A 17,064-nucleotide genomic window follows, 5' to 3' on the forward strand; every position below is an offset into this window, starting at 1 on the left:
AAAGCTCATTAAGATGCAAGATATTTTAAAGGGAAGTGAAACATTCCTTCCATCCCAAGGGGAAGTCTGTAAGACAGGGAAATAAACTAACAAAGGTTTCTGGAAGTCCCTGAAATCGACCAGATGAACTAGGCTCCTCTCAGCCCAAGCATACATAAGCAGTCAGGACTGTTGGGAGGTACTATCAGACCAAACAAGCTGCCTAAAATCTGTTCAAAGGTAAGTCAAACCACCTGGAAGAAGCAGAGACCAACTGAACTGCCTAGAAAGGGCTGTTTCCAACCTGCTGAGCTACCTGCAGGTTGTGCTCTGGGTCCCCGGTTTCCAACTTTCATGAGGTGTCACCAAAGCCTGGAATGGGCTTTGGTGATGTTGGTCTTTGAGTCACTTCTGTTCCTCCACTAACACACCCACCCCACCCCTTTACTCCTGTAAGAAACCACAACAAAATGCATTGGTTCAATAAGTTGCACTTTGATGGCTTGTATTTGTCCCCTATTTGGGTGAGTAGGTATGTGTTCATGTCTCCCCAGGGCATAGAATCACACAACTGAAGTATTCTGGAAAAAGAATAAATTTCCACAAGAAATCTGAAGCCTAGGGTTCTTTTTTGTAAAGAGTTAAAAGTTCTGCTCTGTTAGACTGATTATTCTTGTAAACTCAAGGGGAAAGCTGCTCCCGCTGGATCATCATTATCTTTAATCAGAGCTTTTCCTTGGTGGATGTTCAAAGTCCTCTAAATTAGCCTCTTGGTATACAAGAACCCTCAGACTTTGAACTAAGTGTAACAGATTTGTTAAGACTCTTGAGCTTTACAGGTTGACGTTGTATAAATGTGCCTAGTCTTTCTGGGTGTGATCAGTCACTGCAGAGGACCAGCAGAGTAGGGTTAATGGATGAAGACGTAGAAGATTCATTACTTGACCTTGGACAAGGTGTATACTTTTTCTGGGTTTATCTATTTTGTGGTAGGCTGGCTCCTGGGGTGATTTATCTCTGAACTATCTCCAGCTTTCAAATTCTATGATTCTTCCAGAGTTCAGGAAGAACATTTAGCTACTTGAGTTTAAAACAGATGCGGTGATGAATGGGAAAGAGAACTACATAGAATATAAAGTTCATTCTATATATCAAATACTGTATTAGTAATATTAGTACATCCGTCAGGAGCTGAAAGGGTAGAAATTGAAAGATTTAATTTCTAGATTCATAATGACAACAGTAAACTCAAATTATAGTTTTCTTTCCAGATATTCAACGGAATATTCTCCTTCTCTTCTCTCCTCTTCTCTCTTTGTCTCTCGGTCTCTCTCTGTCTCTCTCATTTATCTCCCTACGTAGATGGCCTTAAACACTTGAGTCTCCTATGTCCACCTTCCAAGTTCCGGGATTACAGAATTGAGGCACTATGCCCCGTTTTCCCTTTGAGACAGAAACTCCATATGGAGCCCAGGGTGACATTTAAATCATGGCACTCCTCCAGCCTCACCCTACCCAGTACTGATACATAAGCCTGCACCATGAACAGCAGCTAGGTAAGCTACTTCTAGGCTTCAGTTCCCTTATATATAAAGTGGAATTCCTGAAAGTGTAGAGTTGGCAGATTCATCAGAACCCGAAACAACCAGGAAGTATATCCAAAAGTATACCCAAAGGAATGTCCTTAATATTAAAATTATCCTACATTTGTCTGAAATTCAGAATTAACTGGGCACTCCCGTTTTATCTAGCAGCACTGTACCAGCAATAAGTGCTTATTATTGTACAAGTAGTGAGAGCTCTGTACATTTTTTGTTTTGCCTTTTATTACTGTCTTTTTTTTTTTAATTTGGGAAACAGATCCACACAGTAAATCTTTGTTTGTTTGTTTGTTTGTAGACAGGGTTTCTCTGTGTACCCCTGGCTGTCCTGGAACTCACTCTGTAGACCAGGCTGGCCTCGAACTCAGAAATCCGCCTGCCTCTGCCTCCCAAGTGCTGGGATTAAAGGCGTGCGCCACCACCGCACGGCTCACACAGTAAATCTTAACTTTAGTAAATCTTTAAGTTTTTCAATTTTGGATCTGATTCCAAAGCCCATTTTCCGCACTAAAAAGGGCTCTGCACGAGTTTCCACTGCACTTCAATCAGACGAAGGTAACGCTGTTCTCAATAAAGCTTCCCGGTCCCCACATTTTCAAAGCCCAGGGCTGTTCGGACCGTCGCAGCAGCCCCAGCACACGCGTTGCGGGCGGACACTCGCGCGTCCCGCGCCAGCTCGTCCACTCAGCAGCCACGTCGCGCCTCGGTCGCCCTCCCATAGGTCCTTCCAGAGACAGGCGAGGTCTTTTCACTTTCCCGCCTGCTCGCTCTGCTCTGTCCTTCGGTGTCCCTCGCCTAGCCTTCCGAGCCCGCCCCGCCCTTCCGGACGCCACCTTCCCCCACCCGCCTTCAGGACAACCCCGAGGGGCGGCCACCGCCCTGGTAGGAGGCGGGAGGGTGGCTTGGGCGGGCCGCGGGAGGCGGGACGGAAGGAGGGGCAGGGCCAAGCGCCTTGGCGCCGCGTTGCCATGGCAGCGGGGCAGGGAGGAGGGGAGGAAGCGAGCGGGCGGGAGGGGGATGTGGTGCTGCGGCGGCCGCCACCGCAGCTGCCGCTGCCTGCTCACGGCTGGGTGTCCCGGAGGCGGCTGCTGGGAGCCACGGGAGCAGCTGCGGTGCTCTGCCATATTGTGTCTGGCCCGGCCCGGCCCTCGCCTCCCCTTCGCGGCGGCCGAGCTGACGGTGAGTCCCGGGGTCGCGCGGCGCGGAGGCAGCGCGTGCGGCCGGCGCTGGGCGTGGGGCGCGGAGGCGGCTGTCCCGTGGCGCGCCGGGACATTTTTGTCCCGTGAAGAATTGGCGCCCGGCGCGGGGGTGTCCCCGGCGCGCGGCTCAGGCGGAGCGTGGGCTCCCGGGGGTGTGGAACCGAGGCGAGCACGGCCCCGTGAGGAGTTAGTAGTCTGTCCTGAGGTAATGACCGTCCGGAGGGGGCGTCGCGCAGCCGGAGCCACAGTGGGCAGAGGACAGCCGGGGGAGCTCGCCGGAAACCTGCGACCGGGGAGTTGCTCTAAGAGCCCGGGGAGCCCACACCACGTCGCCGCTCGGGCTCCTATCGGAGCAGGGCGCGCGCGGCGTGGAGTCCCGGTCCGGCCCGGGCGGAATGGCTGGGCCCCGAGAAGTAGTGCCCAGGAGGCGCCGCGCGCCACCGGCGTGAACTTGGGGCGCGGGGCCCGGATGTGGGGTGGCTACCCCTGCCCGCTCTCGCGGCTCCCCGGGCTGGCGCCCCCAAGCGTGGCTGGCCGGGGGGTTGGGACTTTGACTGTTGCAATATGGGCACTTCCTGTTCGCCATCTCCTTGGGGCCGAGGTTACTTCTGCCCTCGGCCCGCGCCCGGGCCGGGAAGGGTGCGCGGTGGTCCGCGGCGTTGAGCTTGGGTGCCGGCCCGGGTGCAGTAGCCGGCGGCACGAAGCGGGCCCGGGGAAAGGTAGGGGGAGGGAGTCCACGTGCGAGGTGCTGGGTCTGCACTCCAAACTCCGCCTTCGGCTGCCCTCTTACAAAATGCCTGGGTTCCCCCCGCACCTCACGCGGGTTGGGGTAGCTCTTTCATTGGGACACCACATTCTCGAGATCATCTTGCACTTGGTTTCTGCTTTAAAGCCTTCCTTTTTCACCTTTTGGGTGGTGGTGGGAGGAGTCGTAAGTGCAGAGAAATGACACTTTTTTTCCCCCTACTTACAACTCCGCTGCGAGCGGTTCTTTCCAGGTTAGTTGGTGCTCTGTCTCCCGTCTTCTGATTGTGACAGCCACGTGGCCGGCTGAGTGCCATTGAGTGCTCTAGTGGCCAGAGGGCTTGAGGCTTCTCCCGCAGCAGGGGCTTTGTAATGGTATAATCTTGGGTTCTGTGCTCTGATATGGGGAAGTGGAAAAAGCCGAACTGATCGTGTCTAGCTGTTTCACCTGAATCGTATAATGGCTTTCCTTTGCAATTCTGGTAAAGTGTATATTGCCATTTTTGCCATTAGCTACAACTTTGATGATTCATCTTAAAATTTCAGCAGTGTTAGATATCATCAAAGAGCGATAGGACGATGTCTTTATAGAATTACCCGATTCTTTAAAAAAATCGTTTGAATTTCAAGACCATTAACTAATGAATCTGAAATGATCACATTCTGGCGTTTTTAGGGTTTATGAAAAAACTCATTTTTTCTTTTTACATAGATTAGCAATGAAATTATCTTTTTAAGGATAAATACTATTCTTGTATGCAGTCAAATTTGAGCAGAATTCATCTTAAGTGGAAATTATTTATAGTATATAATAAAGTGAAAGAGAAAACGATACAAGTTAAAAAAACTTTTCAGCAGTGAAGTTTTAGAATGTCTTTACACTCATAGGTTACCAATGCATCATGTGTCATTTTTTTATTTTTTTGGCAATTTTAATTTGTTAAATTTTAATTAAATTTTATTTTTTTTTGTTTGTTTTGTTTTTCGAGACAGGGTTTCTCTGTGTAGCCCTGGCTGTCCTGGAACTCACTCTGTAGACAAGGCTAGCCTCGAACTCTCGAACTCAGAAATCTGCCTGCCTCAGCCTCCCAAGTGCTGGGGTCAAAGGCATGCGCCACCACAATTTTAATCTGTAATATTTCTTTTATTAATTAGTCTTAGTTGGTTGTTAAACCAGAAGGAAACATGTTACATTTGTAGAGTTGTGGAGAAACCATTCCAACTCCATTTACCAGGATTTTGATTGTTCTGTAATGATTGTGTGAAGTTAATGAAGGTATTGAAGAGGTGCCATAAAGCTTTCTGTTTACATAGACTGAAAGATGAGTGTGTACTGACTGCTGAGAACAGTTGATAGTTGAGGAATGTAAATTAGCTGAAGAGAAGAGGCATTTACATAAACCCGGAAGACTGAAGGACTGAAAACAGTTTGTGATAAGATATAAAGCAAAGTGAAACTTTAAAATACTACTCAAACTGCAGGTGTGTGTGTGTGTGTGTGTGTGTGTGTGTGTGTGTGTATGTGTATGTGTGTATGTATGTATGTATGTATTTTGACAAGGCCTTCACTCCGTGGTCCAGGCTGACTTCAGAATTGGAGTAACCCTCCTGCTTCTGCATCTTCTGTTGTTGTTTTGAGACAAGCTGGCCTGCAGTTCCCAGAGAACCACCTGCCTCTGCATTCTGAATGCTAGGATTGTACTGTACATCACCATGGGTGGCTTGCCTGTAGTTTTGATTGCTTTGATTGTTCAAGACAGGATCTTGACAAGATCAGCCTCTTGTGTAGATGAGGACAACTTTAAACTCCTGATCCACCTTCCTCTGTCCCCCTATAGCTGGTTTTATAGGCGAACACCACCACAGTTAGTTTGTATATGTTTTGTTGCTGTTTGTTTCAACAGCTCAAAAGGATGGTTATTTTTAAAATTATATATGTGTGTGTGTGTGTATGTGTGTGTGTGTGTGTGTGTGTGTGTATATATATATATATATATATGTATATATGTATATATGTATATATATACACTTTTCCCCCACAGGGTTTCTCTGTGTAGCCCTGGCTGTCCTGGGACTCACTCTGTAGACCAGGCTGGCCTCAAACTCAGAAATCCGCCTGCCTCTGCCTCCCAAGTGCCGGGTTTAAAGGCTTGCGTCACCACTGCCTGGCTTAAAATAATATTCATTAAGATTGCCATAACAGTGGAATTCCCCAGAGCCACTCACATCTCTGTACTCACCCAAATTCATGTCCTCTCTTTTTTTTTAACTCAAGAATGATATTTTTTATTGTCCTGTTTTGTTTTTTTTATTTTTATTTTAATTTTTATTTTATGCATATGAGTACTCCACCATTGCTCTCTTCAGACACACCAGAAGAAGGCACCAGACCCCATTACAGATGGTTGTGAGCCACCATGTTGTTGCTGGGAATTGAGTTCCAGACCTCTGGAAGAGCAATTGGTGTTCTTAACCACTGAGCCATCTCTCCAGCCCTGTCCCGTTTATTTTTTTGTTTGTTTGTTTAGATTGTGTAATTTAATAACTAGGTTTTATGTAAATACAAACAGTTCTAGTAATCATTTTGAGAGCTCAGGGCTTTAGGTTGAAGAAGTAGAACACAACTGAGACAGTACAGGAGTTAAACTGATAAAACTAGGATTAAGAGAGTAAGTGTAACTGGAGAAGGAAGTTGTAGAAGGCTTGCGTGGGTAGAAGTTTCTTGGAACACCACGCGGTGGTGGCACACGCCTTTAATCCCGGCACTTGGGAGGCAGAGGCAGGCGGATTTCTGAGTTTGAGGCCAGCCTGGTCTACAGAGTGAGTTCCAGGACAGCCAGAGCTACACAGAGAAACCCTGTTTTGAAAAACCAAAAAAAAAAAAAAAAAAAGTTTCTTGGAAAAGCATGGCTATTGCTTTCCATGAGAAAACTTCCTTGCTAATAGATAATGTCACCCAAATGGCCACCCTCCGTTTATAATTAGTTTATTAATTTTGTTTGTTTGATTAGTTTTGATTTTATGAGATAAAGTAGCCCTGTGTAGCCCTGGTATCCCCTGGCTGTCCTGGGACTCTCTCTGTAGACCAGGTTGGCCTCAAACTCACAGATGCCCCTGCCTCAGCCTCAGGAGCACTAGGATTAAAGACGTGCACCACTCATCCCACCCTCTTTTAAATTAAGCATGCATATGAAATTTAATTTGTTAACTTTGGTTCCAATCTTCTTTCTTCCATCTTAATCTTCTTTTTTTCTTTTTCTTTTTTTTTCTGTTTCAATAAGCTTTATTTTACTTGGTCCAAGACATAGGAGAGACTCCAGGGTGGTTACAAAGCTACCTAGTGGCTTGAGAGGTTCATTCAGGTGAGGTCCTGAGACAGGCTGGTGCAGAGCAGAGGAGGGAGCTCCTTGGAAGGTACAGAGGCCTCCTAGTGCCGGAGAGTGACCCGCTCAAAGAGATACTCACCCAGAGATGCCTGGGGCATGCCAATCTGCGATGGTTGTGTCTCTGCCAGCCTACAGAGGTTGGTCAGGTGGTTGTCCATTTTCTTGATACGCTTCACCTCCTCATCCAGGAAGTGTTTTTTCCAAGAAGTCACAGAGATGAAGCTCTGTGGGGTTAGAACCCAGGACATGCAGATCCAAGAGGGCCTGGTTCAGCTTCTTCTCCAGGGCCTATGCAGCTCCCATGGCCTCCTGGGTTTTACGCCATTCATCTTGAGAGGGCTTCTGCACATCCTGGAAGAGTGCACGGCCCTCGAGATCATTCTGCAACTTGAGGTGATGTTTGGTGCCCTTCTCCTTGGCCAGTTTGCAGAAGAAGTGGCTTATGCCCTCCAAAGCCATGTCATCCCGATCAAAAAGAGGCCCAGAGAGAGGGAGGTGTAGGAGTCTGGCAGATGCAGGTTGACCAGTTCACAGCAGCTTCCTCTTCGGTGGACTAATTCAGACATCTGAGAGATCATTGCTGATCTGGAGTAAGGGGCTAACTGCAGAGATGGCGTTGGCTGCTCTTAGGAGCCAAAGGCTCGAGGAGGTGGTCCTGGTAGCTGCGATTTGAGAGACTTGTAAGGCAGCTGGAAGCTAGTAAAGTGGGAGTCCCCAGGTCTGTTCTGTCTAAACACTGTTGAAACAAGACCCAGATCCACGGGACCTCCAAGGTGCTGCTCTCCATCTTAATCTTCTACTGTTCTGCAGAAACTTAACTATTATACCTCAGCATAGTACTACGTTTATATTTATATTGACAGTGTCTGTTTATCTGTTGGAGATACACTTGGACACTCAAGTTTAAGGCCTGGCTGAAATACTGATTGTGCTGTGAGCCTTGGAATCACAGACTTCTAGATCCTTATTTACTTTCAACCATAAATTCTTTTCCTTTTATAACAACATATAATTCTTTCAGGCTGTAGCGTTCTCTGCTGCCTGTTTGATTGATCAAAATAAAAAAAAATATTGAATACTGTGTGCCAAGTAAGTTCTATCAAAAGAGCAGTGGTGTTAGACAAGAGTAATCCCTTCATGTTTTGTTATCTTTTAGGTTTTATTGCCCTAAATAAATATATATCTGACCAGCAAGATACATAGACTATATGTATCTGCCAGCAAGATGCCCTTAGAGCCTTATTTTAGATATATACTCTCGCTGGGCAGTGATGGTGCATGCCTTTAATCCCAGCACTTGGGAGGCAGAGGCAGGAGGATTTCTGAGTTCGAGGCTAGCCTGGTCTACAGAGTGAGTTCCAGGACAGCCAGGGCTACACAGAGAAACCCTGTCTCAAAACAAAACAAAACAAAATTGCTAGATATATACACTCTGCCTCGTCTGAATAAAGAAAAAATAAGATTTATGGTGTCAGGTCAAGTTGAATAGAAAGATCTGTACTTACAAGTAAAGGTAGAAAGAGAAGAACTACTTCTGAATTTAAATATGGTCTCATTTCCTTCAGAATGAGTTGGAGAATGAAGTAATGCTCTTTTGAGGAAGACTCATTTGACTCAGTGTGGTCCAGCACTCAGAGGAACTGAGAGGAACTCAAATGAGTACCACTGAAGGACAAGTAATGATGGGATGAAGTTAGGGCTGGTGTTAGTCAGGATGCTGAGCTTAGTCAGCTGTGTGTAGATGAATGGGAGGTGGCAGAGTGAATGTGACCTCTAGGAGTGGCCCCCAGAGGTGACAGTGTTATGAATTGTCTTAAGAGCTAGTAGTTAGTATTGTGAACTAAGAGTGTTGCTTCGGAAACTAGAATGTAATAAGCATTAGCTATGGTGACAGGGAGGTTTGTAATGAATACTGGAGACTTCATCATTCCTTTGGTGTTAAGTTCCTGATACTTTTAGTCCTACAACAATAGAATGCTGTCACTGACTTGCCCCACAAGAGACAAAAGAACATTTATCCTCAATTAGTTTTTATTTAAACTTTATTTTAGAATAGTTTGCATTTGCAGAAAACATGCAAAATCTTGCCCAGTTTCTCTGATTAGCTTCTTACATACTCTGGTACATTGTCACACAATTAAGGAATCAAGATTCCTATATTACTGTTAATTAGACAAGTCATTCAGATTTCCCTGATTTTTCTCTAATGCTTCTTTTTATTCCACAACTAGTTTTTAGAGTTACCTTTGATGATATGAAAGCTTTAAGACCTAGTCAGAAATTTTATAGACTGTCCTTGAATTGAGACATACCTGATGTATTTCTCATGATGAGACTTGGCTTATGGGTATATAGTACAAGAAAACAGGTAAAGTACCTGTATAATATATATAGTACATGCTGACATACTATGAAATGGATAGCCATCATTGAGCATGATCTTTGCTTTACTGATTTTACATACCTTACCTACTCCTCCACACCAGATATACTTTGGAAGCAAAGTACTAAGTATTGCCCATGCTCACTGGTCTTGACTCAATTTTGATAGCTTTTTTTTTAAATTTCCCTACCTAATTTTCTATTACATAAACAAACAAACAAAAAACCTGGGCAAATTCTTTTGAGCATTTATTGTACTTAGGTGCTAAGAGTGGAGTTGTGAGCAAGAGAGACATTTTTATACCCCAGAAGGTATGTCTAGTATAATCATAATAAGTAGAATTTATTGCCTTACTGTGTCTTTTGATTTTGTTAGCATTTATACATACAAAGTTACCAAAGCCCTAAAAGTCTAAATAAAGCTCTTTAAGTAGCCATTTGTAAGCTACTGTCATACAACTTTAGTATGTGTACCATAAAAATAGCTTGTCCTTTTGTTGTCAACACAGATTTTCATTCTTCCCAAGTAGTTATATTTTGATAAATTACCAGAATAATTTAATTTGTTGTCATCTAGCTTCATAGCTTTGGGGTGTGTGTGTGTGTGTGTGTGTGTGTGTCTGTCTGTCTGTCTGTCTGTCTGTCTCAAAGCCTTTTGTGTAGCTGAGGCCTACCCTAAGGTCCTGATGCTCTTGCCTCTATATCCTGAGTCCTGGGATTACAGGTGTGAGGCACCATACTAGGCTAGAGTTTTCAGGTATAAAGAATTTTCATGCCTTTTAAAAAATTTGAATTTTATGTGTATGTGTGTAACTGAGTGTAATGTGTGCAGATCACATGTGTGCAAGCACCTAAGGAAACTTAGAAAAGGGTGTCAGAACACCTGTACTTGGGAGTTACAGGTAGTTGTGAGGTGCCCAATATGGATGCTGGGAATTGAACCCCACTCATGCAAGATTAGCAAATACTCCTAACCACTGACCCATCTCTCCAGCCACTCTTTGCCTTTCTGATAGTTCTTTCTTGATAATACACATATAGTTTTTTTTTTTTTTTGGCACCAGAAGTCTGTTTTATTTGTTTGAGAAATGCTTTGAATTGAAAGTGATGTATGGAAATATATGTATAGGAAAACACATTGGGAAAAGACCAGGGCACATGCACAGGTAGAGGTCAGGACACTTGTGAGAGTTGGTTTTCAAGAATCAACAAGTTACAAGGATATGACAGGTCCTTTCACCTGCTAAGTCATCTTGCTGCCCTCTCTTTTTTATTTTTCAGATAAGATCTTGCTGACTGGTCTCAAACTATTGATTCTTCTGCTTCAGCCTTCTGAATCTTAGGATCACAGATATGTAGCATTACATCCAGCTTTGAAATTTTTTTCTAATTTGTAGAAATACTCTTAATTTCTGGATTCACTGAACAGAGTCTAATATTAGATTCTTCAATGATGTGGTACTAATAGCGATTTTTGTTGTTTTGTTTTTGAGACAGTGTTTTACTATGTTGCCCTGCCTCTATCTCCTAAGTACTAGGATTAAAGGTGTGTATTACCATGGGTTGCTATTATAGTTACTTTGAGTTTTATACATAACCTTAGAGGTAAAGGATTTAAGAAACTGATAAAAAACATGCCCTTGTGGTTTATGTTTAAAGAAGAAATACAAAGAGAAATGGGAAAAGGTTTCTTTTACATTAAGATTTTGCTGTACTGTGGCTTTGTCCAGCATCCTCATCCTTAAAAGTTTAATTGAATGATACCCTGCCTCCCCCATCAAAGTATGGATTCCACCTGACGTGGGCACAGGGAATTGAATTCATATACTCTGGAAGAGTATTATGAGGTCTTAACCGCTGAGCCATCACCCCAATCTGAATACTCCTTTCTTTTGTACTGATTGAACATTTATTAATAATCTTATCAATAATTGCTACCTCTTCTTTTCTGTTGAATCCTAGCATGCTTTATGCTACTAGACATATGAGTATGTAATTCTCAGCAACAGCCCTGCATGGAATATTGTATTTTTATACATAAGAAACAAATAATGAGAAATTATGTAAATGTAGTGCTGGCTGAGTTTTGAATACCAATCTGTCATAGTAAAAATCTATGTTCTTTGTATTGTAATCTGAAGTTTTTTAAGGAAATGGGTTGTATATTGATCTGTTCCAAGCAGGAGCAGTAAAGAATGCCTGATAGAGAAACTGTTATTCAGATGCCTACACTGGCAGGAACTCCACTACTTTTTTTGTTACTGTGAATTAAACAATGGGTGCTGTTGCCTGGGACCCAGTCAGGTTCAGTCATCTGTCAGACTCTGAGTGGGTTTGCTTGAGTCCAGATCTTACTGTGCAGTTACCTAGCATGACATTCTGCTATAATTATTTTTTAGATGTTTCCTCACTAAATGTTAATAGGGTTTGCTAGAGCATAACAAGTGAATACATTACATCTTGTCTACATTGACTTATATCCTAATGTCTATCTGCCTACCCACACTTCTCCCTCTCTGACTCTGTTTTTGAGGCAGGGTGCCTGGCCATGAACTAGCTATGCAGGGAAAGATGACCTTAAGGTTTTGTTGTTGTTGTTGTTGTTGTTCTTCTTCTTCTTCTTCTTATAATTATTATTATTCTTTTTTTTTTTTTGGTTTTTTGAGACAGGGTTTCTCTGTATAGCCCTGGCTGTCCTGGAACTCACTCTGTAGACCAGGCTAGCCTCGAACTCAGAAATCCTCCTGCCTCTGCCTCCCAAGTGCTGGGATTAAAGTCGTGCGCCACCACTGCCCGGCTCGGTTTTGTTCTTCAAGTGCTGTTATTACATACCTGGGGAGTGTGTGTGTGTGTGTGTGTGTGTGTGTGTGTGTAGAAGTTAGGCTTGGTTCTGCCTTTTATCCTCATGTTCATAGAAATAAGACTCAGACTCAAAATATATTTACAAATATCTTAGCCATTTAGCAAGGCTCTACTCTGGGGTGGGGAGGGGATGGATTAGAGGAATCTGAGAAGAGCCTCAGTAGTTAGAATGATAATGCAGCAGAGCAGGTGAGTTACCCTGTCCTTCTGAACCCACAATGCTTTGTGCCTTTCTCATAGCATTTACTAAATATGTTGTCTGTAACTGTGTGTCCTTTCAACTAAACTGAAGTACCTCACTTGTAATGCTAGTTGAATTATTGTTTTTTGGGATTATCTGTTTATGCCTCAAAAATAAATGTTATTGGCAGCTCTAGAATATCTTTAAAAAGTTACATTTTAACATTTTTTAAGTGTTGGTTGTACTTTGGTCTAAGAATAAAGGTCAGATAAATTTAAAGTGGGGGAACAGCAAGTAAGTACTACAGACTTAACTCATCACACTGTGTGCCAGACATTGTCAAGAATTCAGCAGTTCAGTTCACAGAACTGAGCAGCTGCACTTGATGGATATGCCAGCAGTCCAGTTCAGTAGTGTCAGGATAGCAGACATGAATCAGCAACAGTGGTACAACCCAGCAGAAACAGCCAGGCGTCCTCTGAATTGGAATTGAGTCAGCAACAGGGATGTCTGGAGAAGTTCTTTGCTGTGCCTCTCTCAACAAAGTGAAGATTAGGGAAGATTCGAAAGCCTTGCAAAGCTAGCTATGCAAGCCTCCATCACTGTCCGCTGAATCGTACCTATACTCCCTTCAAACATCACGTGTCCTCCACAGGTCTTGCCTTAGCATGTGAGTCTTAGCAAAACTCCACATGAGTCTGTGTCAGCTGAAGCAGCAAGAAGTCACCAGAACACCACCAGGATGGTTTTGGTGTGATTTTTCTCTACTGAGTCACTACAAACAGAGCTCAGTTACCTGGGTAGTCAGTGCACCAGCTCTCCCTTATTTGCCACAGGGCAAGTTCTCCAGTACTGCTCCAGCTAGGCCACATAATGCTGCCATCTATTGGACGCAGGGTCAGCTCTTCTGTTCTTATGCCCTATGGTTGGGCTCACCAGCATCCCCTGCCTCCAGACAGCTCTATTGAGCTGCCCAGTAAAGGCTCAGGGCCCACTTTTCCAAGTACTGCAGCCTGCAAGGGGCTGGGCCAGCTCTCCAGCTCTCACACTCTTGCAGCTGGCTCACTTGTGACTTTGCCTTCAGGGCATAGTCATATATAGCCACTGTCACTTGATTTTCATGCTCCTCTAATTTCTCTGATTCTTTTCTGCTTCTGGTATTTTTCTTTTTCTTTTATGGCTTGTATGAGGTTTTGTTTTGTTTTGTTTTGTTTTTTATTAAGTCCGTTTTGAAATGGCTCATTTATTTTATGTGTATTGCCCAAGGAAGCCAGAAGAGGGCATTGGATCCCTGGGACTAGAGTTACAGATGGTTGTGGACCACATACTGGTACTGGAAATTGAACCTCGCTCTGCAAGAGCACCAGGGCTCTTAACCACCAAGCTGTCTTTCCAGGCCCTCTTTGTTTGTTTGGTTGGTTGATTGTTTTTCTTTTTGAGACAGTTTCACTCTTGCTCTAACTGGCCCAGAATTTTCAGCCAGTCTTCTGCCATTGCCTTCTTAGTGCTGGGACTTATGGGTACTGTATCAAGCCAGTGCCCTGAGTGTCTTTTTCAAGTATGTTTTATTATCTAAAAGGATCTAAGTTTCCTCTGTTTAAATTGTAACTTTTTATAGAATTATCAGTATTTTAGCCTTTTTTTTTTTTTTTGGAGACAGGGTTTCTCTGTGTAGTCCTGGGTGTCCTGGAACTCACTCTGTAGACCAGGCTGGCCTCGAACTCAGAAATCCGCCTGCCTCTGCCTCCCAAGTGCTGGGATTAAAGGCGTGTGCCACCACCACCCGGCTTAGCTATTTTTAAAATATGAAACTTTTCTAAATTTCTAGGAGGTGCCTTTAATAGTTTTAATTTCATGGAGTTCTGTTTATGTATTATTAAAGATTATACAGGTTAGTTTCTAAGATTTTTAGGTACAAAATTTAGAGATAGTTTCACTGTGTAACCTTGGCTGGCCTTAAATCCCCATGTAGACTCGGCTGGACTCAAAAGTCACAGAGATCTGTCTTCCTCTGCCTCTCACATGCTGCAAATGCAGCTCCCAGGTTTTTTTTTTAATATAGCAATCTGACTTTGTAGCCCAGGCTAGCCTTGAACTCACAATTTTTCTGCCTCAGGCTCAGTGCTGGGAATACAGGCGTGTGCCACCATGTATGGCTTATTCCTGTCATTACTTTCTAGACTGTTCTTTGCTTGACCTCCTTCTGCTCAGTGTTATTTTCCTTTCCAACACTATATACTAAGGGCTCTGTTCTGATAGAGAGCTCCAAGGGTCAGTTTTAAGAGTCCAGCTGGTGTGTTGGCTGGCTGGATTGGGCAACCTGAAGAAAGAAATCCAAGCTCTTGTTCCTGTCTTGCCAGCCTAGGGGAGGCCTATAGACACTCAGGCACCCTGATGTTATTGGTGAATGTGTGATGGAGAGATGCAAGAGAAGGTAAATCCTAGGGCTTCATACACTGTGGAGAAAGGTGGAACTGAAGATTCAGAGGTGGTGAAGGGACAGGCAGATAGGAGGAGGCCATGGTGAGGTCCTGGCCTGGCCTGCTGCCAATGTCTAGGTTTGCGGCCCTGCTGTGGCTAGGGTCTGACGCCTGAGTTACCACCAAAGGCCAAGTAGATGGATATTCACCATGTAGATGTCTTTGTTTTGTTAAGGGAGGGGAGATGGGGAAAAGATTTCCCCCCAACACACTTTGAGGGGGGAACCGGGGGGAGGGGGAATGAGGGAGGATGTTAATCTGAGTGGCCTGTGCTGCCTCCTGAGGCCATGAGGAACATGCTGCTGCCAGGTCCCATGTCTGGGTTTGTAGTCCTGTGGCAGCTGGGGTCTGTGTTGATGTCCTAGACCAGTGTTACCAGCAAAGGCCATACAGATGCCCCTGGTCTAGACTGCTGCATTGTTTACCCTGCCCTTCATTGGTTGCAGCACTCAGGAACATGAGCCTTGAACCTAGTCTTTGGCAGCACAATTGAACTGGGCCTGGTGGCAAAGGTGTGGGTGAGCTGTTCCTTGTCAGCTGCAGCTTTTGGAGAGTTTGCCCTGGTGGTGTGAGTGCAGGAGAGCTGGTGGATTGACCAACTTAGCTACCACCCAGGCTCAGATCCAGGGCTTTTATTGTTCCACTGCAAAATCTGCCTCATTCCTGCTGATCACCATGACCCAGGGTAACAATGGGATATCCCAGAGTTGTTCCCATGAGGATCCAGTATTGATAGTATAGCAGAAGCCAGAGACCTCGAAGCAGACCAGTGACTCATAGTGAACATTTGCAAGTAAAAACGTGTGACAAAAGGTATACTGTGTGCCACACTGTGTCTCACTACAGCTTCCACAGCAAGATTTTTTTTTTTAAAAAATTCTATCTTATTTTTGGTGGTGTGGTTGCAAGTGCAGAGGGCCATATGAAAGGATGGGGAGATGGGTGGGATTGGGGTGCCAGTCTAGAACAACCTGGCTCTATAGGCCATACTGTGGATGTCCTTACCTACTATGGAGCCTGTTTAGCTCCTGTTGACAAATTGTTCCTCTAGAGCGTCCTAGGGAATGCCTGCTGTTGGTCTGTTTCTGTTCATAGCACCATCAGTAACTTGGTTGTTTCTCTCTTGCCCCTCTCTGTATTAGACATGTGCTGGGGCCCAGCCCTGGCTTCGGTGGGGAAGCTGCTGCTGCTGCTCCTACTGCTTCTTCCTCCTCTTCCTCTTCCCCTTCCTGTCAGTTTTTCTTAAGGCAGCCAAGGGAGAAGAGCGTGGGGAGGGGGGGGTTAAGACTTGGTCTTACGAGATATTTAGGGTTGCTGTATAATAAAAGGTTACTTACCTATGTTACTATGCTTCTGTAGCTAACCTGCCTTCTGTGATCCTGAGGCCAGAAACTGCAGTTTCTGGCACTTATCACCTCAGCCCAAAAACAGCAAAGGATTAAGTACATAGCCGTTTTTACTATCTCTGCAGGAATTTTTGAGCTGTAACTTATATCTGCTAGTGTGAGGTCGGAGGAAGAAAAGACACTTAGAGATGTGGTTATAGCATTTCTTACTAAGTTTTTAAAAGTTTCTTATGAAAGCTATCTAAGGGGAAAAGGAAAACTTCTATCTGGGAAAAGGGAAAAATTCAATTCTATATACTACTCTAAATGGGGAAAGGTAAAAAATTCTATTCTATCTGCCTCTCATCTCTTTGTCCTCAGTACTTATACATGAAATTACATAATTACGTGTTACAAAGTTCATCTCATGTTCACACCAAAAATCAAATCATAAATTGAAATAGAAGTTTACCACAGAGAATGTTTACATGCATATCCATTAGGACTAATTATCTGGCTAAACATCCATCAGATATCTAGCTCCATGGGTTCACTGAAGGTTTAAAACTATAACTAAGTTATTAGTGATGTTTTATATAGATAAACCTAGTCAATATTTTATCTTCTGTCCCAGCACCTATAATACATCTTTAGTTCCCTTTTAGTGACCTTTGGTTAATTGTTTTATAACCTCTTGGAATGTGCTCTGAATAGGAGAAGGTCTGGTTACTATCTAAGAGCAATTAACTGATGACAATTGGGAGACTGGCAGAGTTCTCATTGAAGTTTTGACTATCAGAAAAGGACCTAATAGCAGTCCCGTTATGAAAGAGCTTAATAATCTTTGATATAATTTTAGGCATTTTTATAGGCTCATCATTAATACTTAAGTCATCATAAGTCTATATAGCATCACCACAAGACA

At 44.0% G+C, this 17,064-nt stretch overlaps 1 protein-coding gene and 1 pseudogene across 2 annotated transcripts in view; one reads left to right on the plus strand and one right to left on the minus strand.

Annotated features, from left to right (window-relative positions):
• Positions 1–2,672: 2,672 nt before the first annotated feature.
• Positions 2,673–17,064, plus strand: part of Foxn2 (forkhead box N2) — a 52,563-nt gene continuing 38,171 nt past the window's right edge. The window contains exon 1 of one of the 2 annotated variants that reach the window (XM_028765149.1): positions 2,673–2,759. The gene's annotated coding sequence lies outside the window, so the exon portion shown is untranslated. Of the gene's footprint in view, positions 2,760–2,907; positions 2,985–17,064 lie in introns of those variants that run through there. The other variant, XM_028765151.1, reaches the window with a different exon arrangement.
• On the minus strand, positions 6,951–7,487 carry LOC114619246 (annotated as a pseudogene).

This window comes from Grammomys surdaster, unplaced genomic scaffold, assembly GCF_004785775.1.
Source record: "Grammomys surdaster isolate TR1022 unplaced genomic scaffold, NIH_TR_1.0 149, whole genome shotgun sequence".
In the NCBI taxonomy this organism is placed as follows: domain Eukaryota; kingdom Metazoa; phylum Chordata; class Mammalia; order Rodentia; family Muridae; genus Grammomys; species Grammomys surdaster.